Source organism: Podarcis melisellensis (assembly GCF_964234715.1).
Source record: "Podarcis melisellensis genome assembly, chromosome: 16".
Classification (NCBI taxonomy): Eukaryota; Metazoa; Chordata; class Lepidosauria; order Squamata; family Lacertidae; genus Podarcis; species Podarcis melisellensis.
Genome location: NC_138533.1, coordinates 24,899,179 through 24,915,309, shown reverse-complemented (window position 1 = coordinate 24,915,309; position 16,131 = coordinate 24,899,179). Strand labels below are relative to the sequence as shown.

At 46.0% G+C, this 16,131-nt stretch overlaps 3 long non-coding RNA genes across 4 annotated transcripts in view; 2 read left to right on the top strand and 1 right to left on the bottom strand.

Moving 5' to 3' along the window:
• The window catches only part of LOC309359145, a 368,574-nt gene that overhangs the window by 186,649 nt on the left and 165,794 nt on the right, over positions 1-16,131 (top strand). The gene's annotated exons all lie outside the window — the stretch shown is intronic.
• The window catches only part of LOC309359163, a 160,460-nt gene that overhangs the window by 45,011 nt on the left and 99,318 nt on the right, over positions 1-16,131 (bottom strand). Inside the window, exon 2 of the long non-coding RNA XR_014163752.1 lies at positions 11,269-11,458. This is a non-coding gene — a long non-coding RNA (uncharacterized lncRNA). The remainder of the gene's footprint in view (positions 1-11,268; positions 11,459-16,131) is intronic.
• Positions 7,837-10,166, top strand: LOC309359207. 2 transcript variants are annotated; one of them, XR_014163778.1, is made up of 3 exons: positions 7,837-7,977; positions 8,186-8,405; positions 9,486-10,166. It is a non-coding gene; the product is annotated as an uncharacterized lncRNA (long non-coding RNA). The 2 variants fall into 2 exon arrangements; XR_014163779.1 differs by having other exon boundaries at positions 8,186-8,423.

Sequence of the window (16,131 nt, the reverse complement as noted above, 5' to 3'; positions counted from 1 at the left end):
CGAGCCAGCACTGACTCCAATACCAAAGACATGGAAATGCCAGCAAAGACAAACCTCAAAGACTCAACTCATTTGCAGTAGTGCCCATTTGCCTGCCAAATCCTGAAACACATCACTTGCTCCACTAAGACTTTTGCCTTCCCCACTCTTCAAAAGGAAGAGACGGGCAGCATGTTGCTTGTTGAATCAATGTCTCAGTTTGCACATGTAATGCACCCCCTGTGCCTTTAATTCTCACGTCTTCACCCTGCAGATTTGTGCATGAAAGACTTTGGAGGAAACATTATCCCAAGTTTGAGTTATTCATCTGGCAGTGTGGACCAAGACAGATGGACCTCCTAATCAGGCCTGTGGAACAGGGGTGCCCGACCACCAATATCAAATGCAATGTTTTTTCCAGAATACATTTAGCTGCCATGCTCTAAAAGAACCCAAAAACAGGGACAACCAGCCTTTAAGAAAGCTGACCACTGTTAGAGCAAGAAATAAAGTTTGGCTTCAGGATTAAGGATTGTGAACTTTTCTTCACAAGAGTGAAGGTGACATGAAATAAGCACAAGGGCAAATTTGATTATTCATGTACACAAAAGCCACACACACACACACAAACTGTGCAAAAATGTTCCAACACATGAAACCACAGACTGCCAGTAAAGTAAAATATTCGCCACGCAAGCTGAATCTAAGGTAAGCAACTACAGTATTTCAGAAGGTGTTGAAATATTGCTTTGAACCTTTTCTGCAATATCCCACTATACTGGAGAAAATTATTCTTTGAGCTTTGTGTGACAATTGCAGTGGTACCTTGGGTTACATACGCTTCAGGTTACAGACTCCACTAACCCAGAAATAGTACCTTGGGTTAAGAACTTTGCTTCAGGATGAGAACAGAAATTATGCAGCAGCAGCGGGAGGCCCCATTAGCTAAAGTGGTACCTCAGGTAAAGAACAGTTTCAGGTTAAGAACGGACCTCCAGAACGAATTAAGTACTTAACCCGAGGTACCATTGTACTGTATAAATACTGTATTCTGCATTTCACGACATTTTCAGAGGACTCTCTGGCTCTCATGAGTTCGGGGCCCTCTCCCAAGTAATTTCTGCAGTTTTGATTTCCACAACCCTCCCCATCACACCTTTCACAAAACCTCTGCTGATGCAGGGGAGACAGGCCTGACAGTGTAACCATATTCTCTCTACAGTGTGATATCACAGCCTCCTACCCAAGCAGGGACTCCTCATCATCCCCAGAAGCTGCACAGGAAGGTTAGAGTCTAGCCAATTAACCTCCATTTTGCATTAATGCGATTGATTTTCTCTTCCTGCTTGTAGCGTTTGATACCTCCCTGTTGAAATTCAATTTGAAGGTGCCTGCACTGTGCAGGCAACTCGCTTCTGTTTCAGCTCAGCTTGGAGGAATGACTACACATCAGGAACCTCAGAAAAGTCTTGGGTTGGATTGAGATACATCTATTCCAGCTGTTGCAGCCAGCAGCAGCCGGACAATTACCTCTGGAAGCTCATGGGGCAAGGCACAGTCCTAGTCCCCACAAGTGACCTAGACAGTGGCTTGAGGAAAGATGCAACCACTTCTCTTGGACAGGCCTTGACTACTGACCCACATATTGATCTGGAGATATAGGGGGCAGAGAACTGGCATTGATGGTTGGGTATGAAGACAGGAGGGGATTGAGCATTACCCAAACACAGGACCGTCAGAAGCTGCCTTAGATAGAGTCAGTCCATTGGTCTAGTGAGTTTAGTATTATTTACATGGGTGGGGACATTCTCAGACTTATAGGAAGTAGAAGCAGGGGAAGAGGAGGAACTTATTATTATTTATACCATACCCATCTGGCTGGGTTTCCCCAGCCACTCTGGGTGGCTCCCAACAGAATAATAATAATAATAAAGCGATAAAACATGAAACATTAAAAACTTCCCTAAACAGGGCTGCCTTCAGATGTCTTCTAAAAGTCAGATAGTTGTTTATTTCCTTGACATCTGGTGAGAGGGTGTTTCACAGGGCGGGTTCCACTACAGAGATGGCCCCATGCCTGGTTCCCTGTAGCTTCACTTCTTGCAGCGGGGGAACCAACGAAAGACCTTCAGAGGAGGACCTCAGTGTCCTGGCTGAACGATGGGAGACACTCCTTCAGTTATACTGGGACGAAGTTGTTTAGGGCTTCAAGGGTCAGCACCAACACTTTGAATTGTGCTTGGAAATGTACTGGGAGCCAATGTAGGTCTTTCAGGACCAGTGTTATATGGTCTCGGCAGCCACTTTCAGTCACCATCAGAGATTGCCATTATAGATTGGACCTGGGGCCTTCTGCATGCAAAGCAGATGTTCTAGCACTGAGTCACAGCCCTTCCTTGGTTAGGCTAGCCAACACTGCCCTGAGTAACTTCAGAGAACATTTCCTGGGGTCTTATTTTTTCTTTCCCTTCCCCCAAAATCTCCAGGTGCCGCATACTCGTGCTGAGTGTGAACAGATGCACAAGTAGGCAGACCAATGGACAATACCTTTGTGCAATAGACTACATTCCCAACAGGCAAAGGTCCAAAGTTTCTGCACAGAGACACCCATGCATCTTTCCACATTTTTTTCTTGGCAGGCAAGAGGCTTTTCTCCTCATCCAGTCTTACCAATCCCCTGGGGGTAACTAGGGTTATATTCAGTGCTGCATGATGCCTATTGGGACTGTTTGGGTGAAGTCAGAGAGCGCAATAGTAAGTGCCTCCAGAGTCAAAGACAGGCAACTAGTTTTGTCCCTATCCTCCTCCCGGATGAGTTCTACAAGGGTAATACTAGGAGACTAAGGAGGAGGAAGCTGATAGGATGGGCCACCCCCTGGACTGCTTGTAATTAAGAAGACAGTCAAGAGATGGCTGGTTGAGGGCAGAATGAGATTGGTGGAGCAGTGCCCCATTTGCCCTAATGAATATACTGGCTCAGAACTGTGGGATGTAACATAAGCAGTCAAGTACAACACTTCCTGTTTGCCCAAGTGGACATGCAGGGGGGTGTAACTCCACAGCCAGGAGGACTTCTTGTCACACCTGATCTGGATCTTCCTCCCCCTGCTTTTGACCAGGCAGGTGGGCATGATCCTGGGAGACCCCATAAAAGGGGCTGGTCACACAGCCATCTTCCTCTTTTGATGCCTTTTCTTCTCTTGGACTGCACTGCTAGCTCATAGGCCCATCCTTACAAGGATGTAAGCCACACTGTATCTGTAACTGCAAGCTAAAGCCTGCCTTCAGGGATCCAACTGTGAACTGAATGTGAGTAAACTTGTTACTTTTAAAGGAAGCTTCTTGTGTCTTTATTCTTTTTAGGAGAGATAAAAAGGGGACTGGCCAGGAACAAAACCCAATCTGAACAAAGCCAGATTGGATTGCTTAAGTAAAGAGATTCAAACGAATCTACCAACTAGCTTCCTGCTATATATTGGGGAGGAGGAGTTTAGGAGTTTGGATTTGATATCCCGCTTTATCACTACTACCCGAAGGAGTCTCAAAGCGGCTAACATTCTCCTTTCCCTTCCTCCCCCACAACAAACACTCTGTGAGGTGAGTGGGGCTGAGAGACTCCAGAGAAGTGTGACTGGCCCAAGGTCACCCAGCAGCTGCATGTGGAGGAGCGGAGACATGAACCCGGTTCCCCAGATTACGAATCTACCTCTCTTAACCACTACACCACACTGGCACACTGGGGATGTACTCTGCTGCTGACTCACAAGGGTGAGTTAGGAAGGATACTATTAAATCAGTATATCCTCTCCTAGTATCTACAACATTCCCACAAGAACATGAACATCCCATTTCAGCTCTTTCAGCATCCCCATTCATTTTGAGGAGGCTTTACACAGGAGAATTCCCTATCAACGGGTCAGGTTTGTTTCCTTCTTAATCTTCTGCACCCTTAAGCTTAACTAGGGATGTAAGAACACATTGTTTTCTGTTCCACTGTGTAGTCTTCACACGCAGCAGCGTTTCCATTCTGCTGCGGTTCGCCTTCCACCAAAACTACGTCATTCGACTCACTCTCTGCTGTGGTGAAATTAAGTCGCTTATGTAAGTGACATCGTCATGACTTCCTTCCAACTACATTCACTTCAAGGCAAAATAAATGCAGACATAAGCATTCAGGTATCTTTTGCAGGATGACAGCAACAACAAAAAGTATTCTCTGGATTGATTTCAGTTCTGGACATGGGATGAATCAAGCATTGGCAATTTCTGTTTCTGTTTAAGTCCAGATTCTCTGACATCCACTGTCATGACTGACATTTCCTCCCTGAAGTGGCAAACACACCTGGTCAGTCTGGACATCTGCATCCAGCTGAGGGACGCATTTGCCAGCTGCCCTGTAGCTCGGAGGTTGGAGCCAGCCACACACGTTTATTTTGCTGAGCCGCCATGTTAAAACGTTTCCTTGGGAAAACAGAGCTATCTCTTAAGTAATTAGAGTAATTAGAGCGATTATTTGCCTGCACTTAGCTGGGGCTGTGCACTGGAAATGTGTCTACATCTTCATTATCCGGGCGGCTTCCTCGGCGCAGGGAACACATCTCAGTCCCTGGTTCTGCAATGATAGCTCAGAGAGCCATCTTGCGAGATTCTGAAAAACAGCAAGCCAAAGGGGGCTTTTCCTGATGGGGTCCACAGCTGCTGGAGAGCCATTCCTAGGCACACTGATGGTGAACAGCAGCCCATAATGGACGTGGAGGAGTTTTGATGGCCCTGGCAGTTGACCCTTCTTTCTCCTTGACTCAGAGGGCACAGCTCCCATCTACCTGGAAACTTCTCCTTGCCCCATCAACATCATCTGAGAGCAAGCACTGATTTATGACCCCATTGAAGGAGGGGTCTCCTTTCTAGAGAAGATGGTGCCCTTCCACCTCTGCTTCTCCAGGCAGACACGATTTATCTTACGTTGCTATAACGATAACATACCGCCTCTGCCTTTTCCTTCTCTTCGTCGACTTTCTCTCCCTCGCAAATTTATTCTTTTTGTTTTTGTTTATTTGCTTCATATCCCACCCTTTCTCCCAAAGGAGCCCAGGGTGGCAGTCACAGCAATGATTAAACGTTTAAAAAAACACCAACAAGCGAAAGCAGTTTTAAAACATTCTGAAAACAGTTTAGAAACATTTTCTCAGCTGGTGTTCTCGGGGTTTCTAGGAACAGTGTCATTTTTTAGCCACCAACTGCCTGGTTAAACAGGAATGTTTTCAAAAGCTCCCTGAATGTCAATAATGAAGGAGAGGGACACACACATCACTATGGAGGGCGTTCTATAAATGGGAGCCACCATTGAAAAGGCCCTGCCATGGGTCAACACCAACCAGGCAGCTGCTGGGAATGGCACCTGCCCCCAGCCACAGTGCAACAACTGAAGTGAGAGCAGAAGAGCATGTCTGAAGGAGAAATGAGGTGTAGCAATAGATGGAGCAAGGAGCAGGGTTTGGAGCCATATCCCTTTTCAGAGCATCCACATGTTCAGACCCATCTCTCTGAGATTCTACACTGATTCACTGCAGCCAGAGAAGAAGAAGAGATTAATGACAAGGATTCCAGCTCCCAGACTAGAAGCAATTGGGTATGATGTTCAGCCCTGAGCTTCCTCGCTCCAGCCTGTCTCCCAGACAGGAGATGAAAATAATATTACCTTTCAATTTGATCCTTGCTGGCTGCTAATTGATTTGAGAGTGCTGTCCGTTCACTCTCTCTTAGCTGCTAACCGACCCAACTGAATCTTCCTCTGCCAGTTGCAGATAACTCGATGAGGATAATTACTCTAACGTGGTGGTCGGGTCTTTAAAAGGTGGAAGGCACAGCTTGAGAAGAGGTGGAAGGAGAAGGGGGAACCTCCCCCAAAAGTATCTTCCTCTTCTTCTTCTTCTTCTTCTTCTTCTTCTTCTTCTTCTTCTTCTTCTTCTTCTTCTTCTTCTTTTCTTCTCTTTTGTTACTTTTTTCACATATATATGCTTATTTGAAATATACATGTATGTATTTGCAATATTTTGCTTAAATTTTGTAACAATTGTGTTAAATAAATTTATTTATTTTTATATAAAAAAAGAACATTAGAAGAGCCTGCTGGATCAGGCCAATGGTGCATGACATCCTGTTCTCAACAGATGCCCCAATGGGAAGCCCACAAGCAGGAGGAGGAGGAGGAGGAGGAGGAGGAGGAGGAGGAGGAGGAGGAGGAGGAGGAGAAGAAGAAGAAGAAGAAGAAGAAGAAGAAGAAGAAGAAGAAGAAGAAGAAGAAGAAGAAGAAGAAGAATAGTAGTAGTTTGGATTTGATATCCCACTTTATCACTACCCTAAGGAGTCTAGCCCAAGATCACCCAGCAGCTGCATGTGGAGGAGCAGGGAATCGAACCCGGTTCACCAGATTACGAGTCCACTGCTCTTAACCACTACACCACACTGGCAAGCACAAGAAGGCTCTCCCCTCCTGCAGTTTCCAACAACTGCTGTTCAGAAGCATTACTGCCTCCGACCATGGAAACAGAACATAGCCATCATAACTAGTAGCTGGTCCAGTGTGGAGTCTGACTGACTGCTCCTCCATAAACAACAACAACAACAATTCTTTTTTATATATTAAATTTTTATTAATTTTCAACATATCATTTTCAACAATAATTAAATGTACTTTAACATCTTATACAATTTTTTGACTTCCATCAATCACATCTGAAAATTTTCCAATCTATTCACTAAGTATACATTTCTTGCTTCCACAATTACATTTAACTCATAACTACTATCACTATTCTTTCTCTACTTTGCAATGCTTCATACATTTCTCCTTACAAAACTTCTTGTAGTCCTGCTAGCGTAATTTGTTGATTACAGTTGCTCTTCAAATAGTTTGTATATTTCTTCCAATCTTCTGTAATTCTCTGGTCCCGCAGGTTTCGAATCCTTCCTGTCATTTTATCTAATTCTGCATAATCCATTACTTTTGTCAGCCATTCTTCTTTCGTTGGAATTTCTTCTTGCTTCCATTTCTGGGCTAACGATACTCTTGCTGTTGTTGCATATAAAAACAATTTAACATCTTGCCTATTAATATCCTCACCTATAATACCAAGTAAAAATGCTTCTGTTTTTTTTTAAAAAAAATGTATATTTCAACATCTTTTTCATCTCATTATATATCATTTCCCAGAAGTTTTTTGACTTTCTTACATTCCCGCCACATATGGTAAAATGTTCCTCCTTTTTCTTTACATTTCCAACATTTATTATTTGTCTTATACATTAACAATAACAATTCTATGCACATAGAAGAACATAAGAGCCTTCTGGATCAGGTCAATGCCCCATACTTTTCTCACAGTGACTGTCCAGATACCCACATGGGAACCTTCAAGCAGGACCATGAACACACAAGAGCTCGCTCCTCCTGCCGCTTCCATTCAGAAGCATCATTGCCTTGGATTGTGGAGTCGGAGCACAGCCATCATGACTAGTAGCCATTGCTATCCTCCATGAATTTCTCCAGTCCTCTTTTACTGCCCTACACGTGAGTGGCCATCACTTCCTTCTATGGAAGTGAGTTCCATATTCAGTTCAAGCAGTGACCTTTCAACACTTCCATAGATCAGACCTACAACTCAGTGATACTCTGCAGCGACCAGAAGGCTGGTGTCCTGAGCTTGATTCCCACTCCTTCTGGCAACCTTGCCAGCATCAGTGTGGAAACACAGCTCATCGTAGTAGGGAACAGTAAGGGAACCAATGGGCTTCCTCAGACTCATTCCTAGATTGTTGCGATGAGTCTCCATTGTCTACCAGCCATTGGTCTGCATTCTTTCCCTGCTACCAATCCTCTTTCTACTGGGGCTTGACTTGGTGATGAATACAAGAGCCTCTTCTGGGCCAGGGAGGAATCAGGACCCTGGACAGCTCCTAGTCTGGCGTGGTGGTTAAAAGCGATAGACTCGTAATCAGGTGAACCGGGTTCATGTCTCCGCTCCTCCACATGCAGCTGCTGGGTGACCTTGAGTTAGTCACACTTCTTTGAAGTCTCTCAGCCCCACTCACCTCACAGAGTGTTTGTTGTGGGGGAGGAAGGGAAAGAAGAATGTTAGCCACTTTGAGACTCCTTCGGGTAGTGATAAAGCGGGATATCAAATCCAAACTCTTCTTCTTCTTCTAGGGAAACCTGCTATCTGAGATTGGGAAGATGTTGTCATCCCTTCTTAAGCCATATAAAGGTTGGCAGGGCCTCGCCTACCAGTGGCTCCACCTCCCTAGGAGGAGGAGCTTGCAGTGTCTAAGCTTATCTCCATCCAGCAAGCAAGAGGCATTATCACAATTCAAGGGCACGTTTCAGCCAGGCAAAAGCAATTGAGAGTCTGGATCAACACAGATGAGAGGTATGGCCCACAGAGCAGGTGAGGCAGTCTCAAGGGCCAGGTAGAAAAGCCTGATGGCCCACATCCAGCCAACAGACTTCAAATTTCCCTCCGTGCCTTTTTCCAAAGTGGTTCTCATAAGCAAGCCATTGCTTCCCAAACTTGGTCTCCAGCTGTTTTCCAATTCCCATCATCCCTGACCAATGGCCTTGCTAGCTAGGGATGATGAAAGTTGTAGTCCAAAAACAGCTGGAAACCCAAGTTTGGGAAACACTGGGCCAGGCCTAGCAATGTAAAGGGCAAGTTGACAGAGCCTCTTCTCTAAATCTGGTAATCGGCTCCTCTAGCTGGCTCGGGAGTCCTCCCTTTCCCCATCAGCGGTTGATAGAAGAAAAGCTAGTTGGGCTTACATCCTACCAAGGCAGCGGGGAAGTCAAATCTCTTTTATGTGTCTGTATTGAAATGGTCCTGCCAGGCAAGGAGTTGGCCTCCCTCTGCTTCTGCTTGCAATGAGCTCAGCAAATTATGAGCAACAGCCATTTACTGTGAGCCCCAGTGCTCCAGTAACTGGGAGAGGATGGGGCAGGAGCCAAAGGACTCTCCCTGGAACACTTTCTGGCTTTCTCCTTTCATCAGCATGCTTTTCTTTAATAAGGCCTGCTGGCATGCTCTTACTCTGAAAAAGAGAGAGAGAGAAAACACTCCTCTGTGCATTGCCGAAAACTATGCAATTCTGTGTTGCGGTGCAGCAGCCCCAGGCCGAATCATGTGTCCACAACATCTCTGATAAAGCCCATATTATGATATCTGGAGCAGCCTCCCCTAGTCTGTGGTTCTCCAGATGTTGTGGGACATCAACTCCCATCAGTCCAAGCCAGCATGGCCAATGGTCAAGGGTCAAGGGATTTGCAGTCCGGTGGTGCTCAATGGTGGAGCAGCAGCTTTGGATGCAAAAGGTCCCTGGTATGGCCAAACTAGACAGAGAAAAGACTCCTGCCTGAAACCCTGGAGAACCACTGCCAGCCAGTACTGAGCTGGATTAACCAATGGCCTGACTCTGGATAAGGCAACTTCCTGAAGCACGCTAACTTTACTTTCTAGAATGAACCACCTTTACTGGCTGGAGTGAGCCATCCCAACTGGGTGAAGTGAACCATCTCTCCTGGCTAGAGTGAATCACCTCCCCTAGCTAGAGTGAACCATCTCCACCTGCTGGAGTGAACCATCTCTCCTGGCTAGAGTGAACCACCTCCACCTGCGGAATGAACCACCTCTCCTGGCTAGAGTGAACCACCTCCACCTGCTGGAATGAACCACCTCTCCTGGCTTAAAGTGAACCTCCTCCACCTGCTGGAGTGAACCTTCTCTCCTTGTTGAAGTGAACCATCGCTACCTGCTTGTCTGTGAACAGACATTGTGTCTATCCTGCAGACCATTGAAATCCTCCCCAAATTTGCCACCTGTGAATGGCATGATGAATTCAGAAAAGTCCTTTCGGCTCAGGCTTTCTGAGATTGAAGAGATTCCCACAAGACACACACACCGTCTTGCAGAAGGCCAAAACGGCTCATCGGATGTCACAGACCGCCAGGATTTTATGCTGCATCCTTGCACACTGAGAGGGATAAAAAGCAGCATATGGGCCTTTGCTTCCAACGCGACTTTGCAGAGCTTAATTGGATCATCCATTTTTGCTATATTAACATATTGGGATGGCAGCTAATCCCCTCGGGAAGCCCTGTAACATTGCAGATTAAAGCACTTTTCATGATCTGCATGACATGGTTGGCTAAACAATCTCAAGCAAACCGGGTCCCTGGGTGGCTTCACTCCTTATTTGGTTCAGTGGCGCAAAAGTTTTAATGCCAGCCCTCCCACCCATCCCAGTGGGTGCTTGTTTAGATGCATGGCACCCACACACCTCCCATTTGTCACCATAATCTTTCCCAAAGAATAGAGTTGTCTCCATAGAACACCTGCTTGGGACTGATGGGTGGCTTCCTTAAGAAGATTTAAGGGCCAGATTTCTTCCAAAAGAGGAACTGGAGGGTAACAAATCATGGCTGGATTCAGGATGCGTACCTGGTTTCCAGGTGCAAAAACATTCTCCCTCTACTACAGTCTCATCTTCTTGGGTTTGTTTTTTGGATGGCGGGGGGATTTGCATAGCAATATTTGCTTTTTAAGCTCCAGGTGACTTTCAGGGTTAGGCTGAGGGTCCCTGTATCCAAACCTAGGGCTGGATCATAGACTCCTAGAATTTCAATGGGCATCTACTGCAACTCCTTGCAAGACAGGAATCACAGCTAAATAATCCCTGAAAGATGACCATCCAGCTTCTGTTTAAAAGCCTCAAATGAAGGAGAGTCCACAACCTTCTGGTGGAGGTTTGTTCTGCTGTTGAATAGCTTTTACCATCAGAAGGTTCTTCCCAGTGTTACTTTTCTAGAAAGAGGTGCCGGAACTCATCATGAACACCTTCCTTGTTATCTTACAATGGTGCCCACCTGAGAGGGGCCAGAACTGGGTTGTGGTGAGTTCCAGTTGGAAAAAGCCCTGGTTCTTCCTAATGTTTCATTTGAGTCTCCTATCTTGTCATTTGAATCCATTGGTTCAGGTCCTACCCACTGGAGAAGCGGGGGGGGGGGGGGATTTGCTGCATCTTCCATATGACAGCGGTTCAGATATTTGAAGACAGCTCTCATATCACGTCTCATTCTCCTCTTCTTCAGAATGAACATGCCCAAATCCCTCAACTCCTAAGGCTTGGCTTTCAGACTCTTGACCATAGTACCTCTTATTTCCTCTCTGGGTTTCTGAAGTCCACTGCAGGAACTGAGAATCTCAAATGTAGCAGACAGACAAAGGTAAGGTAAAAAAAAACGTAAGGTAAAGGACCCCTGGATGGTTAAGTCCAGTCAAAGGCGACTATGGAGTTGCAGCACTCATCTCACTTTCAGGCTGAGGGAGCCGGCGTTTGTCCACAGACAGTTTTCCAAGTCCTATGGCCAGCATTACTAAACTGCTTCTGGTGCAACGGGACACCATGATGGAAACCAGAGCACACAGAAATGCTGTTTACCTTCCTGCCGCAGTGGTACCTATTCGTCTACTTGCACTGGTGTGCTTTCCAACTGCTAGATTGGCAGGAGCTGGGACAGAGCAATGGAAGCTCACCCTGTCATGGGGATTCAAACCACCCACCTTCTGATCGGGAAGCCCAAGAGGCTCAGTGGTGTAGACCACAGTGCCACCACTGCCTACCTACCTACCTAGACAGGAAAAGACCCTGCATTGTCAGCATAGGAAAGAAAAAAAAGTACAGCCATAATTTCTTTTCTAATATCAAGACAGGTGCTTTATATAGATAAGGATGTAGGACATGACATTTCACATCACTTTTTCTGCCCACACCCAGTCTACCAGGCTCAAAAGTAGGTGGCTGCCTCATACAGAATCAGGCCCCTGGTCCCTCTACCTAGTGAGGACAGAACAATTTTTTGTTAGGTAAGTAACTGGGGAAGGAAGAGTTAATCTTTATCTCCATACACACACTGAAAATCAGCCTCAGCACCTGCTATTAAATAATTTTTAAAACTGGCTGGTGTTTCTAAGGATACATTTAGCATCCTGTCTCGTGAAGCCCTAAGAAAGTACAAACAGGAAGCTTGTCAGATAAATGTCAAGGGGATACTCCTTCAGGGAGAGCCCTGATACTAGTTTTTTAACCCAGCTGGGTGTTTCCTTGAGTCAGACTTGATCCAAGGGACGTGTTTTCACCTAACCTCTGTTTTGAGAAGAGCATGGCTGCTGGATCAGGCCAGAGGCCCATCTAGTCCAGCATTCTGTTCTCACAGTGGCCAACCAGATGAACCAATGGGAAGCTGGAAGGTGGCCCAAGTGGGAAGGTGACCCTCAGGATAAAAAGATTCCCACACCCACAAAGCATATAGGAAATTAAAAATGGTGTTTCCAAGCTGACTGGTGCTGATCTCAGTGCTGATGGTGCACCTGCCTGCCAGGTTGGCTCACAGCTGATGCAGTTTCTATCCATTTACATGTTCAATATTAAGGCAAAAATTCACATTGAAGTACCATCCGGTGAAGTATTTCCTCCTATATACATAAAAATGTAAGGCTGTCGTCACGTAGCTCCCATTGGAAGATTTGTAGTGCGGCATCGCAACCCTGCATTTGCATGAAGAAAAATCCAAGAGGCCAAGAAAAGTGAACTAAGTCTTTGCATGGAGTGAGAAGAGGAAGCTTTTGGGAATTAATGTAGCAGGGGTTGGCCAGGGGGTTGGTGAGCAGAGCAAGCAGGGATTCAGCCCCCAGTAAATACCTATTTTGTGATGATGATGATGATGATGATGATGATGAAGATGATGACGACGACGACAATTATAAAAGTGAAAATAACCCATAACAGACAGATTTGACCCTTCCTAAATCACGCTGTGACTTTTGGATTTTTTCTTATTGATGGGCCAGTACTGCTACCTATGGCTCCCCCACCCTCTCCACAATTCCCCTCCTGCATCAAGAGTTACTTACTCAGTGCATGTTGATGAATCAGACTTGGGCCAGGTGTAGCGTCTCCAGAAGAGTCTCCATTTGTCAGGGCTATTGATTCCTGCCTCCACCTTTTGATTTACGTCTTTAATCAAATCGACTGGAGCGGAGCGAGGGGCCTGCAGAGAGCCCCTGCTTGTCCGCTCAACCTCCTCCTGCAGCATTGTGGTTTACTAGCACCCACTCTGACAGCAGACTGCTGAAGCAGCAGGATCCCTCACCGCCATTAAAGAATCATGAAAGGCACCATTAAGGCAGGCTACTGGGATGGAAGATGACAGATTCCTCAAAGTGGGAGATGATGCTGGTTTGGACTCAGGCCACAAGCTGTTGCCTGGAGGATCCCTGAAGTGTGCATATATGTTGACTTCATACCAATGGTCTGGCTCAGTATAAGGCAGCTTCCCATGAAACCAGCCCTTCATTCAGAACCATGAGGACTGGAATCCTGTTTAATCTGTAAGGGGATGCAGGTAGCACTGTGGTCTAAACCACCGAGCCTCTTGGGCTTCCCGATCAGAAGGTTGACAGTTCGAATCCCCATGATGGAGTGAGCTCCCGTTGCTCTGTCCCAGCTCCTGCCAACCTAGCAGTTCAAAAGCACATCAGTGCAAGTAGATAAATAGGTACCACTGCAGCGGGAAGGTAAATGGTGTTTCCATGCGCTCTGGTTTCCGTCACGGTGTCCCGTTGTGCCAGAAGCAATTTAGTCATGCTGGCCACATGACCTAGAAAGCTGTCTGTGGACAAACACCAGCTCCCTCAGCCTGAAAGCGAAATGAGCGCCGCAACCTCATAGTCACCTTTGACTAGACTTAACTGTCCAGGGGTCCTTGACCTTTTACCTATCTGTAAGGGAAGAGCTTTGGGTCAGTGATGGAACACCCGCTTTGCATGCAGAAGGGCCCAGGTGCAATCCTCAATGGCTGGTAAAAACTCCTCACCTGAAACTCTGGAGGGACCCTGCCAGTCAGAGTAGGCAATATTGAGCTGGATTGGTGAAAGGGTGAAAGGAAGTTCAATTGCATGTTGTTGTTGTTGTTTATTACCAACATTTGTATTTTAGATCTTCATCTAAATATCTTAGAGCAGTTCACAGCATAAAAATACAACACAAAAACACCAAATACATACTAAAACTAAAACTAAACAATAACCCCCTCCCACAAACACATTTAAAAGATCATAGGAGAGTGCTTTTTTCTGGGGGGGACGCATACCCTAAACATTTTGTGAATCTTTGTACTTTTGTCCATTTACTGTATTTATTTTTCCTGATTTGAACTATAAAATGGTGGTTTTCTTGAGTCAAAATGAGAGTACCCCTAAACATTTTTAAAAGGGGAAAAAGCACTACCATAGGGTTGTTAATAAGCTGAATGCCTGGTAGAAGAGAAACATATAGAAAGATGCACAGAACCAGTATGAACAGACAGCTATAGGGATTCAAATGGCTTACAAGATCACATTTTGACTGGTGGAGCTTCCATTCTTACTGCAAACCTGTGCAATATGATAGGGTTGTAGGTGTCATTGAAGGGACAGGATCTGAAGAGCAAGGTGCGCCTTGTGTAGGAATGGTGTGGACATTTGGCTCGGTTCTCATGTTAATGAAAACTACCTGATTCCCACTTCCCAGATGTGATATGTGAAACAAAACACAGCCTTCCTTCAAAATCCAGACTTCTCTGGGGGCGTTTTCATTGCAGCTCTCCAAACCAAATAATATGTGTGCATTAAAGGGAAGATTGCATATATTAGTGAAAGCAGCATAGCATCCTATTAGGGGGCAATGTTTGCGAAAATAGCAAGATGGTATGCAAAAATGTGCATATATTAGAAGTGCTTTAACACTGATGAATTTCCTTGAGGACTTCTTGCTGGATCAGACTCATAGCTCAGCACCCAGTTCCCATGGGCTATATTCGTTCAGGAATTCCTTCTTCTTCACAAATTTTCCATATTAAAGTTTTCTAGGTGTGACCATAGCTGTCAACTTTTCCCTTTTCTTGCGGGGAATCCTACTCGGAATAAGGGAATTTCCCTTTAAAAAAGGGAAACGTTGACAGCTATGGGGGTGACTTCTTCATGCAGCTTGTAGTTCAACAATGGAACTCACTCCCACATGAGACGGCCACCAATTTGGATGGCTTTAAAAGAGGATTAGACAAATTCACAGAGGAGAAGGCATTTGATGGCTCCTAACATTGATGGCTCTTTTCTGCCTTCATAGTTGGAGGCAGTAATGTTTCTGAATACTAGTTGCTGGAAACCACAGGAGCGGGGAGTGCTGTTGCACTGGGGTCCTGCTTGTGGGCTTTGCATAATAAGCGAGAACAGGATGCTGCCATTGGCCAGATACCCCAATAGGAAACTTGCAAGCAGAGTCTGAGCACAACAGCACCGTCGCCCCATGTGTGATTCCCAGTAACTGGTATTCAGGGCAGGTAAAGGTAAAGGTAAAGGGACCCCTGACCGCTAGGTCCAGTTGCGGACAACTCTGGGGTTGCAGCGCTCATCTCGCTTTACTGGCCGAGGGAGCCGGCGTACAGCTTCTGGGTCATGTGGCCAGCATGACTAAGCCGCTTCTGGCGAACCAGAGCAGCGCACGGAAACGCCATTTACTTTCCTGCTGGAGTGGTACCTATTTATCTACTTGCAATGGTGTGCTTTCGAACTGCTAGGTTGGCAGGAGCAGGGACCGAGCAATGGGAGCTCACCCCGCCGCGGGGATTCGAACCGCCAACCTTCTGATCGGCAAGCCCTAGGCTCTGTGGTTTAACCCACAGCGCCACCCGCATATTCAGGACAGATGGTACTGCAATTCTCTGTCTTAAAGCAGTCTTCACCCTGAAGCGAGGTTACCAAGCCTGCAGATAGCAGCTGAACTTCTTTTGGGAACCGGGATGGTCAAGGAAACTGGGCTGTTTGGAGTGATTATAAAGTTATTCCTGGGCTACTTAAAAGAGCAGAGAGGTTGTATCAACTGGCAAGTGCTAGATTAAGAACGCCCCCCCCCTTGCAAAAAAAACACCCAAAAAAACACCCCACTCACTCTTACTCAGGATTGTGCCTGTCAAAGCCATATGCCCAGATTCCCCGGGCAAAGACAGATTAGTCCAAAGTGGGTTTTTTGCAGTAAGTTAATGTGAAAAATCGCTCTCTAAATGAGGGC